Here is an 18,358-nt window from a genome sequence, read left to right as displayed (position 1 = left end):
GTCAGACTTGGTAAAGAGGTTTTTCAACTGGAAACTGAGCAGCAGAAATTTCTCTTAACTGTCCCTATATCAGAATCAGAATCAGAATCAGAATGAGCTTTATTGCCAAGTATGCTTACACATACAAGGAATTTGTCTTGGTGACAGGAGCTTCCAGTGTGCAACAATACAAAAACAATACAAAAATAGCAGCAAGACATAGATTATAATAAACAATTAAACGAATTATACACATACATACATACACACATACGTAGTGCAATCTAATACAAATCTGTTATGTACAGTACAAATGTTTTTTTGTTTTTTTTTGTTTGTTTGTTTTTTTGTTTTTGTTTTTTTCCAGAGGAATGAAATGGCAGAAGAGGCTGGATGTGTTGGATAAATAAAAAAAAGACTAAACTGTGTATTGCACATAGCTATTGCTCAATGGGGCAATTTAACTGTTCATGAGATGGATAGCCTGAGGGAAAAAAACTGTTCCTGTGCCTGACGGTTCTGGTGCTCAGAGCTCTGAAGCGTCGGCCAGAAGGCAACAGTTCAAAAAGGTAATGGGCAGGGTGAGTGGGGTCCAGAGTGATTTTTCCAGCCTTTTTCCTCACTCTGGATGTGTGTGGGGGGGGGGGGGGGGCAACCAATAATCCTCTCAGCAGTCCAAACTGTCCTTTGTAGTCTTCTGATGTCTGATTTCGTAGCTGAACCAAATCAGACAGTTATAGAAGTGCAGAGGACAGACTCAATGACTGCTGAGTAGAACTGTATCAGCAGCACCTTCGCCAGCTGAGGAAGTTCAACCTCTGCTGGGCCTTTTTCACAATGGAGTCAATGTGGGTGTCCCACTTCAGATCCTGTGAGATGGTAGTGCCCAGGAACCTGAATGACTCCACTGCTGCCACAGTGCTGTTTAGAATGGTGAGGGGGGTCAATGATGGGGTGTTCCTCCTAAAGTCCACAATCATCTCCACCGTTTTGAGCGTGTTCAGCTCAAGGTTGTTTTGACTGCACCAGACAGCCAGCTGTTCAACCTCCCTTTTGTATGCAGACTCATCGTCATCTCGGATGAGGCCGATGACAGTGGTGTCGTCTGCAAACTTCAAGAGCTTGACAGAGGGGTCCTTGGCAATGCAGTCATTGGTGTAGAGGGAGAAGAGTAGTGGGGAGAGCACACATCCCTGGGGGGCACCAGTGCTGATTGTACAGGTGCTGGAAGTGAATTTCCCCTGTCTCACTAGCTGTTGCCTGTCTGTCAGAAAGCTGGTAATCCACTGACAGATAGACATGGGAACAGAGAGTTGGTGTAATTTATTCTGGAGTATAGCTGGGATGATGGTGTTGAAAGCTGAACTGAAGTCCACAAAAAGGATCCTTGCATATGTCCCTGGTCTGTCCAGATGTTGCAGGATATGATGCAATCCCATGTTGATTGCATCATCCACAGACCTGTTTGCTTGATAAGCAAATATATGGTGCATTCTAGAAAGTCCTTTGAAGGGGGTGTAACCTGACTCTCTTACACACACACAAACACACACACACATACAGATTTATTGTATTGTTAAGGAAATGCTGCCCGTATGTTACCTTCATTTGGCAGCTTGTATTACTCAACTAATGGGCAGTACTCTGAGTGGTTACTAGGCGGTTGCTTACTGGTTCAAGTGAAAAGAGCCTACCTCCAAGTCCCTATGATATTCTGGCCTTTAAATATGGCTCGGGTTCCACCCTTCAATGTAAGTCAATAGGATCTTTCAATCGTTTTGTCATCCGCAAGGTGAAAAGTCTGGTCGCATGGGAAGCAATAGCACACCTCTGTAGAGTTAAGGATTGAATTTAATACTTGGGGTTAAGGTTTTGAAAAAACCCAACCCTTTATGGACACATTGGAGAATTAATCGCCATTGGCTAGTACATTTTTGTTTTTACTTGCTAGACTTTTGACAACATGTAAACGTAATGCAATTGAAAACTAAAAGAGATATAAATAAACTGAGAAGGGGGTATCTTCATATATATATATATATATATATATATATATATATATATATATATATATATATATATACATATATATATACACTATATTGCCAAAAGTATTCGCTCGTCTGCCTTTAGACGCATATGAACTTAAGTGACATCCCATTCTTAATCCATAGGGTTTAATATGACGTCGGCCCACCCTTTGCAGCTATAACAGCTTCAACTCTTCTGGGAAGGCTTTCCACAAGGTTTAGGAGTGTGTTTATGGGAATTTTTGACCATTCTTCCAGAAGCGCATTTGTGAGGTCAGACACTGATGTTGGACGAGAAGGCCTGGCTCACAGTCTTCGCTCTAATTCATCCCAAAGGTGCTCTATCGGGTTGAGGTCAGGACTCTGTGCAGGCCAGTCAAGTTCTTCCACACCAAACTCGCTCATCCATGTCTTTATGGACCTTGCTTTGTGCACTGGTGCGCAGTCATGTTGGAACAGGAAGGGGCCATCCCCAAACTGTTCCCACAAAGTTGGGAGCATGGAATTGTCCAAAATCTCTTGGTATGCTGAAGCATTCAGAGTTCCTTTCACTGGAACTAAGGGGCCAAGCCCAGCTCCTGAAAAACAACCCCACACCATAATCCCCCCTCCACCAAACTTCACAGTTGGCACAATGCAGTCAGACAAGTACCGTTCTCCTGGCAAACGCCAAACCCAGACTCGTCCATCAGATTGCCAGATGGAGAAGCGTGATTCGTCACTTCAGAGAACGCGTCTCCACTGCTCTGGAGTCCAGTGGTGGCGTGCTTTACACCACTGCATCCGACGCTTTGCATTGCACTTGGTGATGTATGGCTTGGATGCAGCTGCTCGGCCATGGAAACCCATTCCATGAAGCTCTCTATGCACTGTTCTTGAGCTAATCTGAAGGCCACATGAACTTTGGAGGTCTGTAGCGATTGACTCTGCAGAAAGTTGGTGACCTCTGCGCACTATGCGCCTCAGCATCCACTGACCCCGCTCTGTCATTTTACGTGGCCTACCACTTCGTGGCTGAGTTGCTGTCATTTCCAATTGCTTCCACTTTGTTATAATACCACTGACAGTTGACTGTGGAATATTTAGTAGCGAGGAAATTTCACGACTGGACTTGTTGCACAGGTGGCATCCTATCACAGTACCATGCTGGAATTCACTGAGCTCCTGAGAGCGGCCCATTCTTTCACAAATGTTAGTAGAAGCAGTCTGCATGCCTAGGTGCTTCATTTTATACACCTGTGGCCATGGAAGTGATTGGAACGCCTGAATTCAATTATTTGGATGGGTGAGCGAATACTTTTGGCAATATAGTGTATATATATACACACACACACACACACACACACACACACAACAGTTAGTTCCGGTCCTCAAATCTGATTGGACAAGAAATAATCCATGAGTACTGATGGTCTCACACCATCAGCACTCGGACGCTTCACTGTGTGTATCACTCCGCTTGTGTTCATGTCGTTCTAAACTAAAGTGTAAGAGCTACCTGTCTCTTTACATTTAATTTTGTGACATTACATATTTTAGCCAGCAGGTGGAGGCAAAAGACCACTTTTGTGTGTAATATGAGCCAGTTGGTGACGTGAAGTGAGTCAGCGTCACTCAGTGTTTATATTCAATAGCACTCCATGATCGCTCGGATTACTACTACACTACTAAAGCTAGGAAATAGCTTTAAATGGCTTTAAACTAACAACTTCAGAATTAAGGCTCATCACAGCTGAGAGACACAACAGACTGATTAGTTACACAAACTCCAGTAAGAGCTTACCTCTTACCGGACTTTCCACATTGGGGAGGACAAAACTGTGCAGGAGATTGCGGTTTCTATAGTGAAAGACTCTTGTGCACCACCTACCGCGAAATAGGGAGGAATATCCCCACTTGGGCGGCTATGTTTCCACAGAGAAAAAAGGATGAATTTCACCAAAATGACATTATCTTCAGAAAGCTGACTAACAGACTACAGCATCATCAACAGGTGATCACACATGCTCCATCTCTCTCTCTCTCTCTCTCACACACACATACATCCTTGTTTCTCCAATAACATGTTAGAAACATCCCAAGCCATGATACTAGTAGTTCTGAAGTGATGTTTTTGAGAGGCTTTGACACATCATTTGTTTTGAACTAGCAATGGCAGATTCTGATCCGTGGCATAAGAAAGAAGTTCCATGCACAAATTCACTTGTTCATTGAACTGTTGTATACAAGCAATATCACACTCGCAATCGTGCTATATGGCCCTAAATCAGCACTGCTGTGATTCGGCCGCAGGCACGAGGCCGTGATATTGCTTAAATATATATATTTTTCATATATATGATTTCACACAATATAGTATGCAAGATTGTAAATTTTATTTTCATATTTCGTTTTTGATCCTTTTAATCAGATTTTAGGTTGTGTACAAATGTACAAATTTCATATTCTAAAAATGTGTATGATATCATGAATTTGCATTTTTTAATAATGATACAAGCTGTCACTGTTTGAAATTTCATACACATTTTTTACAAAATATTCACAAGGTTGGAAACTAATGAAAATAGAATTAATAATGTTTAATAATGAAAATAAAATAATAATTTAAGTGCTACATCAAAACTACTATACAAAAAAAAAAAAAAAAAAAAAAAACATTTTTACCAAACCCTTGCATAGATTTGTTAAAGATTTATATTTGTTAAATTCAGTTCTTTCATATTTTCAGTGTTTTCTGGAGTTAAAATATTTCATAATGTATAATTGTGCCTTTATTCATGTATTTACACATTTATTACATTTACTACATTACTACATTTTGTTGAATGTTTTTATTTGCACTTGTGCAATTTACATTGAGTATACATTGATATGTATAACAAGTAAAGTAAATTGGTACTGTCTCTTTAAGAGTGAGCACAGCGCACATTTACGAGAGAGAAGTTGCACAGTTGTTTTCCCCTCATCCGTGCAAAGTATGATTTGAAATAATGTTTCTTTTTATCTTTTTGATTACCAACTGACTGTAAATAACAGAAAGGATTTTAGAAGAGACATCTCGTCTTTGGATACAAAATGCACGGAAAGAAGCTGAAGGAAACTTTGACTTGTATAATGTATGATTTGCTTGTAGAAATATTTATTGTACAAGATCTCAAATTCAAATCTACAAGGTCTCGAGTTTTGCAACACTTTTACCTTCTAACAGAAGTCAAACAGGCACGTAACTGGTCTGTATCCATGGTTTAAAATGGAGAATGTTGAGAATGTACAGTCCATGGAACAGTTTAACCAAAATCAGAGTTGACGTTGTGAAATGCAATGTCAGTGACATTTCAAGGCTCAACTTTAGTGATGGAGACAGCACGATCATGACAGATCCAGACCCACTGCAGCCAAATAAGGTACATTTCCTTCAGGGCACTCACTCACGAGACACAACACGCTGTAAAATACGAGGCTGAATCCAGCTTCCTAATCGACGCCTTTTTGTTCAGTAAAAGGATAGCGCCGCTCAAGTTCTTCTTTGCCTCTACAGAACTCAAGCTCTCACCAGTGGGTAATAAAATTCATATTTTTGTCGCATAGCACGAAATTTGGTCGCATATGCAAGTGGTTAACTCGCTATTTAGAGGGCTGCAATGTCTCAAACTGTGTGCAGATTTGCCAATATACTGCAATCAAAAGTCTGTGATTTCAATATGACTCTGACTCTGATATGAGATTCCAAGGCTCTGACTTGGTCACTAAGCAACCACCTAGCAACCACTTAGAATACCCGAAGTAACCACCTAGCAACACCCAAACAATGACCCAGAACACCTGAGCATTATGGCAGTTTAAGGGAGTTTTTCATGGGCAAGTACCACTCATGATTTCTTCAGAAAATGTAAAAATCAAGTTTGTATTTGTATTTTATTAGATTTTTTTGTTGTTTTTGAAATATGTCTGTAATATACAGTGCCTGGCCAAAAAGATTTTTGCATACTGTAATATTTCATAGTCCGCCTTTACCTTGGATTATGGCACTCATTCACCGTGGCATTGTTTCGACAACCTTATGCAACGTCACAACATTTATTTTCCATCCAGAGTTGCATTAATTTTTTGCAGAGATCTTGATTTGATGACGAGAGAGTTGAACCACTCCGTAAAGTTTTCTCCAGCACATCCCAAAGACTTTCAATGGGGTTAAGGTCAGGACTCTGTGGTAGCCAGTTCATGTTTGAAAATGATTTGTCATGCTCCCTGAACCACTCTTTCACAATTTGAGCCCGATGAATGCCGTCAGAGAAGAAAAAAATCCATTGATGGGATAACCTGGTCATTCAGTACATTCAGTTAGTCAGCTGACTTCATTTTATTGCCGCATAACATTGCTGTGCCTAGACCTGTCTAATTGAAGCAACTCCAGATCATAACACTCCCTCCAGAGTCTTGTACAGTGGGCACTATGCATGACGGGTTCATTGCTTCATGCGCTTCCCTTCTTACCCTGACGCGCCCATCGATTTGGAATAGGGTAAATCTGGACTCATTAGACCACATGACTTTTTCCATTGCTCCACACTCTTTATGCTCCCTAATTTAAGTCATTTTTTTCCGATTAGCCTCACTAACAAGTGGCTTTCTTGTGGCCACACAGCTGTTTAGTCCCAATACTGTAAATGCCCTGAGTTCTACTGTCGATTTTTTACGATTTGACTTCACCAAGCATTTTAGTGATTTCCGATCACAATCATTCAAGATTTTTTTCCAACCACATTTCTTCCACAAAGCTGACGGTTCACCACTATCCTTTCAGGTTTTAATAATGTGCTGGACATTTCTTAACCTAATTCCAGTGATTTCAGCAATCTCCTTAGTTCTTTTCTTTGCTGGCCAATAATTTGCCCCTTCTGAAACACAGTAACATCTTTTCCACGACCATGGGATACGTCTTCCGACATGGTTGTTTAAGAAATGAGAAGCTACACACTGCATCAGTTAGGAATTGTTGCCAGCTGAAACATATTAATCACTGCAATAATGATCCAATCATAGGCTCTTAAGTATCAGCTTATTTAAATCCAAACTGCAACTTTTGTTTTGGCCAGGCAGTGTGTAAGTTGATACTTACAGTTATTAAAGTAAATGAGAGGTCAATGAAGTCTCATGAGTGATCAAAGAGCATCCTCTGAGCAGAAACATTTTCCTCTGGATTTCCACACACCATTGTCACCAAAGTGAAACTAGCATGTTTTCTTTTTTCTTTCTGCTTTGGTTCTTGTCGTTGCTTAGCACTAGATATTTGCTGCGGTCACCCTCTGAGTTATGAGGTTGTTTATTTGTGTGACATATAGCCAGAATGGAGATCTGTTCTCCACGTGCCGGCAGTCTGGGTGGAGCGGTTGGATTTCCTCCAGTATGAGCTGTGTGTAAACAGCTTTATGAGATCAGGACTCTTTCTGCCTATAAAATGTGATTGAAAGAATGACAGAATGTGTGTGTATGTTGTCTTCTGCATAATCATCTCTTTCAGTCACCCTCACGTTCTGCTCCCTCTCATTAGATGTGTAATGGGTGAATTTGATAAACACCCTGCGTCTTACCACCTGAAGTCCAACTTTAACAAGGTACTATACTGTGTGCACTGATATGCATATTTTTAAGTCATTGGGCCTCATTCATGAAAAATTAGCATAACAAAGTCATTCGTTTCATCATTCTTTTGAAATTGTAACACTGAATGCAGAATTTGTAATAGAAGAGTATTACGAATAAGACCCATTTTATTATTTTCTGAGCAAACACCCCTGTGCAAAAAAGGCTCATTATAGAATGCAGCTAATTTGCATGACACCGTTAATGTGGCACTATTATTGCCAGTGTTGGTGAAGCTACCTTGAAACTGCATGCTTTCAAGGTAGCTGTATGCTATTCCCAAGCTGCAAGTTACTCATAACCTAAAATAGTTAAACTACAGTCAAGCTACTCTTAGTTAGCTACACTACAAGATAGTTATGAAAATTAGCTAATTATATTGCAGCTATTTAAAGCTAAAGTATTTCATATCTGCACCACCAAATGGAATAGCAAAATAAACTTAATTTTACTTTACTGCAAAAACAAAAAAATTTGTTTTCAAAACAGTTTAACTTTATGCAAATGCAGAGTGATATCACACATATAGAGAGAAAACGGTAGAGCTCTCGTTATCTGTCTCCAGTGAGATAATGGAGCCAAGTGCAGTAAAGATGGAGGAGAAGTTGTTGTCACTGATTTCACTTTTCTATTTCATTTGTCTGTAACCACTTAAATGGAAAAATAAAACAGTGATGTGTGGGAAACCTTTGAGTGTGTTTGATTACTTCCTTGGCTTCACTGCTACTTTCATAATACAATGTGACAAAGCGTTTTGTGACACTAGAGCGCTAATCGTTGGAAAATGTAGCTCGTTACTGGAAAAGGTACACTATTGTGAAAATAGGTAAACTACTGTAACTCTACTGAAAACTGTAGTTAAATTGGTAGCATACACGCTACTTTTAGTTAACTGCTGCACAACACTGATTATCGCTACTTAAAGTTGGCAGACTTGGAGGTTTATTTAAAAGGGATATTTGTGCACATTTTCTAATGATGATGGCAGCAGTAACTGTAGACAGGTGAAGAGTTTGGGGATTTTTTTCTTAACCACATATGTAAAAACTTCTTGCTTGCGCTATTGCTCCATCCTGTCCACGTAGACGCCACCCAAAACATTGGCGAGAAAATAAAATGAAATATCTCTGACTTTTATTTTCACAGAAAAGGAAAACAAATATTTGATCTGAAAATTGCACTGCGTGCACTTTCGTGCTTAGGGCCTGTGCAAAATGAGATTAGCACTAATTTTGTTGGCCTGTTTGTGGCATCAGTGAATCAGGTGCTAAAACAACACAGTCTGCTTATTTATAGCCAGGGTTGGGAGGGTTACTTTTGAAATGTATTCCACTGCAGATTACAGAATACATGCTGTAAAATGTAATTTGTAATGTATTCCGTTAGATTACTCAAGGTAAGTAACATATTCTAAATACTTTGGATTACTTCTTTAGCACTGGTAGATTTTTTCACTTGTTTTGACTAAAAACTCTGCCAGTACAGTAAGACAAAATACACGTTTAAAATACATTCTCTGAAAAACGTCCTGGTTACTTTCGTAACCTCCATTCCCTGATGGATGGTGTCAATGTAGTGACACTAGGGGTCACTCTTGGGAGCCCCAAACACCTCTGCTTTTTGCAAAAGGCCAATGGTAATTGGTGAGTGGAATTTGCATGCCACTCCCCCAGACATACGGGTATAAAAGGAGCTGGTATGCAACCACTCATTCAGATTTTGTGCTGAGGAGACGAGACAAGGTCCCAGCCATTTCAGCGGGTAGTTCAGCGTTGTGGCAAGAGGGACACAATGTCTCGTTCCCTCCATCAGGGAACGGAGGTTACGAAAGTAACCAGGACATTCCCTATCTGTCACTTACTCGACGTTGTGTCAATGTAGTGACACTAGTGGTCCCTATACAAAACGTCACAACTAGCTGAACTGTGTTACGTGGACTGGCGGTGCGAGATGGGCAGACCGCTGTGTGCCTCGTAGCCAGTACACCAGGCCGTCACGTAACCTCCCCCAACGCTCTTATGAGCGTCGAACGGTCCTTCGGGAACAAGTCGACTGCCCAACAAATAGGGACAGGCTAGCCCAGCCGTGGCCTCTTTTCCCTCTTTTTTCTCCCCAAAAAGAGTGGAATTTGTTAACCGACTGGGGGCCATAAATGTCTACGTCGGGGGGGTGTCACTCCCAAGGGGAAGACACTGCGGAGACCACACCCCGCCCAGAGAAGGGGGGGGGGATTTTGAGTGGAAATACGTCACATGGTCTTACCGAGTCTTGTTGGAAGTATGTCATGTGGAGAAGTCGCATGGTAGGTCCTACCCAAGGGGGGAGGAGTTTCTACAAATATGGTGACCGGGGGCAGAGGAGCCTCTGCCCAAGGAAGACACAGTTTGCCTGCCCGAGAGACCGCGCCGTGACCTTCGTCACCCGGAGAGCGAGGTAGGTCACCGAGCGCAGCTCCTGCATCAATCCTGGGTCAGAACTACCCTTGTGCAGTTCTCTTAGCGCCTTGGCTTGGTGCACTTGTAGGAGAGCCATGGCATGCAGGGCGGAGGCGGCCTGTCCAGCGGCACCGCAGGCCTCAGTCACCAGAGACGACATAACCCTACAGTCGCTGGATGGGGGTCTCAGGCAGCCCCGCCAGGTGGCGGCGCTTTGCGGGCACAGGTGCACCGCAACCGCCTTATCCACCTGGGGAATCGCCGAGTACCCCCTGGCAGCCCCACCATCGAGGGTAGTGAGAGCGGAGGAGCTCTCCGGGTCCAGGCAGAGAAAGGTGCCCGCCATGACCTTGTGAGCTCCTCATGCACCTCCAGGAAGAAAGGGACTGGGGCGGGGCGTGGCCGTGAGCGGCGCTCTGGGCCCAGGAACCAACCGTCAGGCTGCAAGGGTTCAGGGGGGGTGGAGGGTTCCAGCATCAGACTCAACAGCCCGCTGTCCGATGCTGCAATCGAGAGCTCATCCACTTCGTGAGCGCCGAAATGAGATCGTGAACTCACCCTGAGACGAGCCGGCGGTCTCATCCCAGCGGGACAAACGAGCATACTAGGGAATGGGAGGTCCGTGGGGAGTTACCCAGTGGAGTGGCTCCCATTGGGGTCCCCAAATCGCCCTCAGTGCTAACCGACATGGCCTCAAACTCGTAGGTAGAAGGACCAAGGCGGGGAGCCACTGGGGTGGTCTTTCTCTCTAATGAAGCAAAAACCACGACTGCATCGTTGCCATGGTCACGCTCTCGCAGTGAGAACATGACCCATCCACGAACACTGTGCCCAAGCACGTAAGACCGCGATCGTGGCCATCGGAAGCGGAGAGATAACGACGAGGGGGAGAAGCCGCTGCAATGCACCGTAAATCCAACAGCTTTTCGAGGTTTATGGATCGGCAGAGCAACTCAGCTCGCTGAACACAACCGCTCTGCTCTGAAGAGAAAATCTGCATGAGTGGTTGCATACCAGCAAATTTTATACCCGTATGTCCGGGGGAGTGGCATGCAAATTCCACTTGTCAATTCCCATTGGCCTTTTTTCAAAAAGCAGAGGTGTTTTGGGCTCCCAAAAGTGACCCCTAGTGTCACTACATCGACACAACGTCGAGTGAGTGACAGATAGGGAACATAAATATCTTATGCAGTGTTGTTTCTAAAACAAGATAAATCAAATTGATCTTGTTTTAAGGATTTTTAGATATTTTTACAGGAAAACAATACAAAAATTATGATCAAGAATACGATTTTTTCCCTAATATCAAAGGTCTTACTAGAAAAAAATGTATTATGATCCAATGTGAATTTTCTTGATAAAAAAATATGATCGTGTCTAGTAACATGTAAAATGGCTAGAAATAGCATTTTAAATTAGCGTAAAGCTGACAATTTACACAAGGTTTATTTCTATTTCTTCTGCTCCAAACTTACTTCAAACTTACTTCTCTGTCTGCTCGTATGAATGTAACACATCATAAGAAAGTGTTTCACCGCTGTTCAAATGCACTTTGGATCGCATCATTTATATGGATAAATGTTTTTCATCTGAAAGAACTAAATATTAAATGAAACAAATGACAATAAAATGCAAAGTAATCTCTTCAGTAATCAAAATACTTTTTGAATGTAACTGTATTCTAATTACCAATGATTTAAATTGTAACTGTAGTGGAATACAGTTACTTATATTTTGTATTTTAAATACGTATTCCCGTTACATGTATTTCGTTACTCCCCAACCCTGTTTATAGCATGTGCTAATAAACAATGCTATCAGCAGGCGGAATTCGCTATAGTGAATTCTCCTTATTATGCTTTAAAATGTTGCTACAAATGAAGACACAGTAAAAGAAAAAATTCAACATCTGTTCAAATATTTGCTTTCCTTTTCTGTGAAAATAAAAGTCAGAGATATTTTATTTTATTTTCTCGCCAATGTTTTGGGTGGCGTCTACGTGGACAGGATGGAGCAATAGCGCAAGCAAATAGAATTCAACATGATTCTTGGAGGACTATTAAAACCCAACCTTATGCGCAGAGGCCAAGCTCGGTTTGGAAGCGCTCCAGATGTGGACTCTAGTGTCTCCATTGGCTCAGGAGTTTTATTACACTACTTCTGCCTGAATGCAGGAGATATGGAGAACACTCGTAAATAAGAGAACTCTGGATTCCCAAACACAATGTGTTGTTGGCTCGGTTGCTGTCCTGTGTTCCTACTCCTGATTAAACATGAAAAGGTCCAGTGTTATATGGTGCAAATTGTTATAAGAGAGAATAGTTAAAAGACTGGTAAAAGACATCTTACACCATATCCTAACCATGCACAAAGCAAAAAAAAAAAAAAGTTATAAATCTCTTCCATGTTAATATGACTTTTTGTCCTAGCAGGCCACACAACAAGCATCAAACAAGATATTTTGCTGGTTGCTAGGTTTTTATTTCTTCCCTGTTGTAGACTTGGGTCGCTCCTCCCCCAGCAAAATCTGATTTGTTTAAAGTCCCACTCCATATAGATCTAATATGTTCTGAATGGCTGTGATTTTGTCACTTCTTGCATTATTTCGCTTTCAGGTTGGTCAAAACATTACATGACGTTGAAGATCACAATGTTAAGCCATGGTCAATCTGGGCTCTTAGGATGCAAAATTATTTCGGACTCTGCAGTGGACAGGATATGATGTCTTGCTGGAGGGCTTCTGGTTTTGGGAATGCTAGGTAAAAATGTCTTGATTTTAAACATTGATTAAAGCATACCAAATCTAGTTCCTTATTTATTTCCTCTGTCTCTTCTCAGAGTCTGAGAGTGAGGTGAGAGAGAGATTCAGGGGCTGTTTTGCAGGAATTTGGCCCTGCTGTGTAATGTTCAGGGGAATAAAGAGAATGGGCGTCCTCTCAGCTGCTGCCAAACAACATTATCCAACACAAAACATCAGGAGGGCCAGCTGTGCAGGAGAGACTTCAGCCAAAATAATGCTAAGCTAGAAGGAGAGGAAAAACAGGAGAAAATTTTGATTGAGAAGAGATGAGTGAAGAAGGCTGGAGGAAAATACTATAGAGCAGAGTTGAAAAGAGCTTGTATTGGAGTGGTCAAAGTTGAGTAAATCTGATAACAGAATTAGAGAATGAGAACTGAGTATACAAAATAGTATCAACGTAGACTGGTCCACATTGCACCTTATTCTGGCCAAGAACCCCCACTGGAAGATACCATATGGTTGACTTGTAAAGTGACCAACCACTAGGCCTGTCACGATAACTACTTTTGTTGGACGATATATTGTCCCAGAAATAATTGTGATAAAAGATATTATTGTCATTTTAATACCATTTTATGCCACTGATATAATGATAATATAATAGCATAATAATGCAAGTACACCCTTTCAAAGAGCAATGAACTTTTAATTCTTAAGAATATTCAGACATTGGAATCGGAATGTCAAAAAAAAAAAAATAAAGTCGGGAAGGCCCCTCTCCATCTCCAACTGCGGTTTTTGTTCCCAGCTCGGAAAACAGTGCAGAACACAGTGCAGAAAGACGGTAAATCATTACTCACCCTCAAGCCTGTATGAATTTCTCTCTTCTGAGGAACACAAAAAATTAGATTTTTTGGCAGAATGTTAGTCACAGTCACTGTTCACTGTCCCTGCATCTTTTTTTTTCTCCATAAAATAAAAGTGAATTGAGACTGAAACTAACATTCTCCCTAACATCTTCTTTTGAGTTCCACAGAAGATAGAAAGTCAGACCGGTTTGGAACAACATGAAGGTGAATAATGATGACAGAATTTTTGGTAACACTTTACAATAAGGTTCATTAGTATTGGATAATGCATTAGCTATCATGAACTAACAATGAACAATATTGTACAGCATTTATCAATCTTAGTTAATGTTAGTTACTAAAAAAAAATACAATTGTTCATTGTTAGTTCATAGTGTTGAACTAATGTTAACATGTACAACTTTTTATTATAATGTTTAAAAATGTATTAATATACTGTATGTTGGAATTAACATTAACCAAGATTAATAAATTATATAAAAGTGGTGTTTTTTGTTAGTTCACTGATGTAGTTAACTATCGTTATCAAATGGAACCTTTTTGTAAAGTGTTACCAAATTTAAAAAAAGAGCAGACAGAAGCAGCGCGACTGGCTAAAATGTTGGTGACATTCATTCTTATGTAAACAAACACGCATGTAAACACGATGTGCAATATTGAGGTCAGCAAAAATCATCGAGGTCATGTCCATATATCGTATGATAAGTCAATAACGTAATTATCATGACAGGCCTGCCAACCACAGTTCAATCTTTGTGACATGTAGCTGTGAGTTTATCTCACATAACTCTTAAAACAAGACAGAATCAAAGTCTTTTTATCAAGTCTGTTCACTTGTCAGCCATCTTTGGAACACTCCTGGTCAGCTATTTTTCTATGTAAACAAGAGGAAAGACCGAAATCTCCAAAAAGGTTGGTCAAGATTGCAATCAAAGAAAATATTTTAAATCAGCAGTAAAATCTGACAACAATGGTATCATAAATTGTGCTTCTTTACTGCAGATTACGCTTAAAAAATGAAATTTTCCCGGCTTGTATTGCTAATGTGCATGCGCTTTCCTGAGTTGAGTGTTCCCTTAGCTCATAGCGTTAGCAACGGGAAGATCATGGGTCAGTTCCCAGGGAACACACAAACTGATATTTTTTTTTTACCTTGAATGCACTGTAAGTCACTTTGGATAAAAGCGTCTGCCAAATGCATAAATGTAAATGTAAATGAATGACAGGCGATATCTGAATCTAAAAGGTGATTGGCTATTTTACCTGAAAGGCAAAACTTCTGTTGACCGTTGGGCATTCCAATTTCTCCCATTCATTTTAATTGAAGTGACCTGTCTTTGCTTAATAGTCTCTAGCAGAATACAGTTGTGCTCAAGGATGTCTTGTTTACTTGCTACAAACTACCTAAAAAAATATATTTATATATATTTTAACAGACTGATATCACTGTGAATTCTGTGACAGTAGGTTGAAGTTCTTAAGCTGAAATCGGACTGTGCTTACAGAAATTCTAATCACTGCCCCTAGTGGCTGAAGTTGGAAGTGTTGTTGAGCATATGGACAGTTTCCATGAGAAATGTCCACAGAGTGGCGCCAAAAACAACACTGTTTAAAGATCGTCCTCTGGAAATCAAACAGCTAGTTGCTGACAGACTTTGAGGGCAGAATAATATCTTGCATTTTTATTGATCGCATCAGTTTATGAAACTCTATTTTTGTGTGCAGGCTCTTGAGCGCATGGCACAGAAGGACACATTTCCTCGACCTTGACAACGCATCCATGGCAACTCGCTAAAGTTTGAATGCACGAGATTTGGCAATATCAAAGCATACATGAGACTCATTGTGTGTTCTTTGTTGCAACGCTCCTCGTAGCAGAAATGACACTTATCACACTTATTTATAGGTTAAAACTTGCTGTCTCATATTATAATTGTTTAACTCAAATGCAAGCAAAACCATCACACTGTTCAGCCCTGCTGATGGGGGATCACGAATATAAGTAATTTTCAAGGTGAATATACTTTCAGAATCAGTTGATTTCCCATATGATCATGTTGCTTTCAAAGATCTGATACCACAAGCTCACATATGTTGAAAACCTAACAATGCAATATACATAGGCAGTTCGTGAACAGCCCAGTGGCATGCAATCTGAGACCAGATATGGTTGAGTAGTAGAACAGACCAGTAGTTCAACCAGTTCACACTTTACCTGATCTTGAGTTGAACTCATTTGCCCCACAAATCCCAGAGGACATATGTCCCTTATAACTGCCTGACACTCAATCAACACATCTTGGCTGGGTGAGCAGTGTGCGGTGCAGGTGGAGAATGCCTACAGCAGAACAAGACTGGATTTCCCACAATAAACCACAGATTGTGTGTTGACACTGGCTGGATTTGAGGGTGAATGCGGTTCAGGCTGCTTTCACTTGTGAAACATCAGTCATTTGTACACCTCACACTAAAAGACAACAGAGCTCTGGAGAAGAGAACACTGGGACATGATCTGCACTTTGGCAGAGACAATTTTAGTTTTATGTCAGTTGTGAGAAGCAAATCATGGCTAATAAAAGCTGTTTGTTGTGTGGGCATAGCTCCTTATTCACAAGCCCAACCACACACACACACACACACACACACACACACACACACAGAGAGACAGAGTAACAAAATAGATTTCAGACTGTGGGGGGGTTAGACAAACCTGTCCCACACAGTGTCTGTGTTCAGTGTGCCCTCCTCTGCCCTCTATTGATGTGTTGAAGAAAAGCATGTTTGAAAGAGTCACTCAAGGGACAGCAGTGAATTTGGCACACCAGCTACTGTGAAACATCATTGCTTTAAACAACCAATCAGAATGCAGAGCAGTCCGCTCATGTGGACACATTCAGATCAGAGTCGAGTCTCTGAACTGTAAAGAGATGTTTTGACCTTTGTATTTAAGAGATGCATTTTTTAGAGCTGTAAAAATGTGTTTACGCATGTGCATTCAAAATGTTTAATGTGTTAATTTTTCTTTAACGTGATTAAGGCATTTAACAATTTGACGGTAGATTCTGACATTTCTTTCAGCTCAGTGTGACTTCTGAACACTGGTTGGAATAGGGCGGAACCTTTGCGATGTGTCCTGGGACATTATTACACTGATGCACACGCCACAATCAAACACACACCGATTCTGTATCAGTGATCAAGTGATGGTGAAAGGAACTCTTAGTACTATTTATTGTACAAAACAAACCCAGATGGGACTTGTGGTAGAAATCAAGTACTTTGCAGCCTTTTTAAAGTGGAATTGAATTACCACAGAAGCATGTTAAGTCTTAACTATCACCAAAACTCTAATTCGGTGTATTATTATGTGGGCAGTTCAAGCGCTAAAAGCGGAACAAGATGTCTGCAGCGCCTTTCAATGCGGCGCTTGACATTGGCATTGATGCCCAGATGCGAATCATGAATGCGGCTTCACGATTGCTAAGGGAAAGTCTGCTGGACGATTAAAATTGTGGAGAATCAGAGTTTAAGAGATTTAATGTGCATTGCAATGAAACTTATGCAACCTATTGTGACTAGTTTTTTTCAATTAGTCAACCTCTCACTTAGACTTTGAAAAGGTTTAATGTTACTTGAATTGATGCTATTTAAGTGCATTTCTATCTTTATACTTTGGAAGACTTTGTTTGGAAAATGTTAATAAAGCATTATTGTTACATATTGTTAAATGCTTTTTTGACAGGAAAAGAATATATACTGTATAGACTACAATTTCGAAATCTGCGATAAATCGCGCTTAACTATGAAAATGTATGTGATTAATAATAATAAAAAAAAAAATTATCAAACTGACAGCACTGATTTGTTTTTGCATTAAGAAATGTAAAGGCATTTTTTTTTTTTAAAGTAATACATTATTTGTATTTGCAAAAAGCAGTTTCAGAAACAGATTTGTTTCATCCCATTAGATCTTATGATGGTATAAGATCATCATTAGATCATCTTTGGCCTCATATCTGTCACAGCAGTTGCGCTTTGTAAATTAAATTCAGCCGTTTGCAATCAGAGTTTGTGCGATTCCTTCGTGAAAAGTTCTAAACTATCAACAGCAGCTGCGGGGCAAATGGGTCTTAATAGAGCTGAACCACTGATCCTCATGGAAATCTAAAGAAGATAAAATCCCCAATAGTCTTTTGGGAAAATGGGGTGCTTCAACTCTGTCAACAGCACTTTTGGGGCTTTTTCAGCTCAATTTTAAAGAAGCATCCATAGACAGCAGTTCTTTTCTGGATGCCAAAAGAACCCGGAAGTGTCGCCACCAAGCATTTGTTTGTAAACCGTAACTCTATTTCAGCCTGTCTGGAATATTCAAGTATACCAGAATACAGTGGCGGGCTATGCATTTAAAGTCTAGGCCTTCAGTGTGATTCATGCCATTAAGAAAACACAGTTTCACAATGAATAAGACACCCTATGCCTTTGGGCATCATACATTATGTCGCAGCTAACTAGTAATACCAACTGACATTTTAAAAACACGTCCACACACGAAAACCAGAACTTGAAACGACACTTAATTCTCAAGCCTAATTTTAACTGCAGCATGACTGATTTGTGAAATGAACATCTCCCGAACAGACATTGAAAAATCATAATTTTTCA

General features: G+C 40.6%; 1 protein-coding gene across 7 annotated transcripts in view; it reads left to right on the top strand.

Moving 5' to 3' along the window:
• The window catches only part of LOC127434231 (rho GTPase-activating protein 21-like), a 196,415-nt gene that overhangs the window by 122,605 nt on the left and 55,452 nt on the right, over window positions 1-18,358 (top strand). The window lies entirely within an intron of this gene.

This window comes from Myxocyprinus asiaticus, chromosome 44, assembly GCF_019703515.2.
Source record: "Myxocyprinus asiaticus isolate MX2 ecotype Aquarium Trade chromosome 44, UBuf_Myxa_2, whole genome shotgun sequence".
Classification (NCBI taxonomy): Eukaryota; Metazoa; Chordata; class Actinopteri; order Cypriniformes; family Catostomidae; genus Myxocyprinus; species Myxocyprinus asiaticus.
This window is presented reverse-complemented; position numbering and strand designations above follow the sequence as displayed.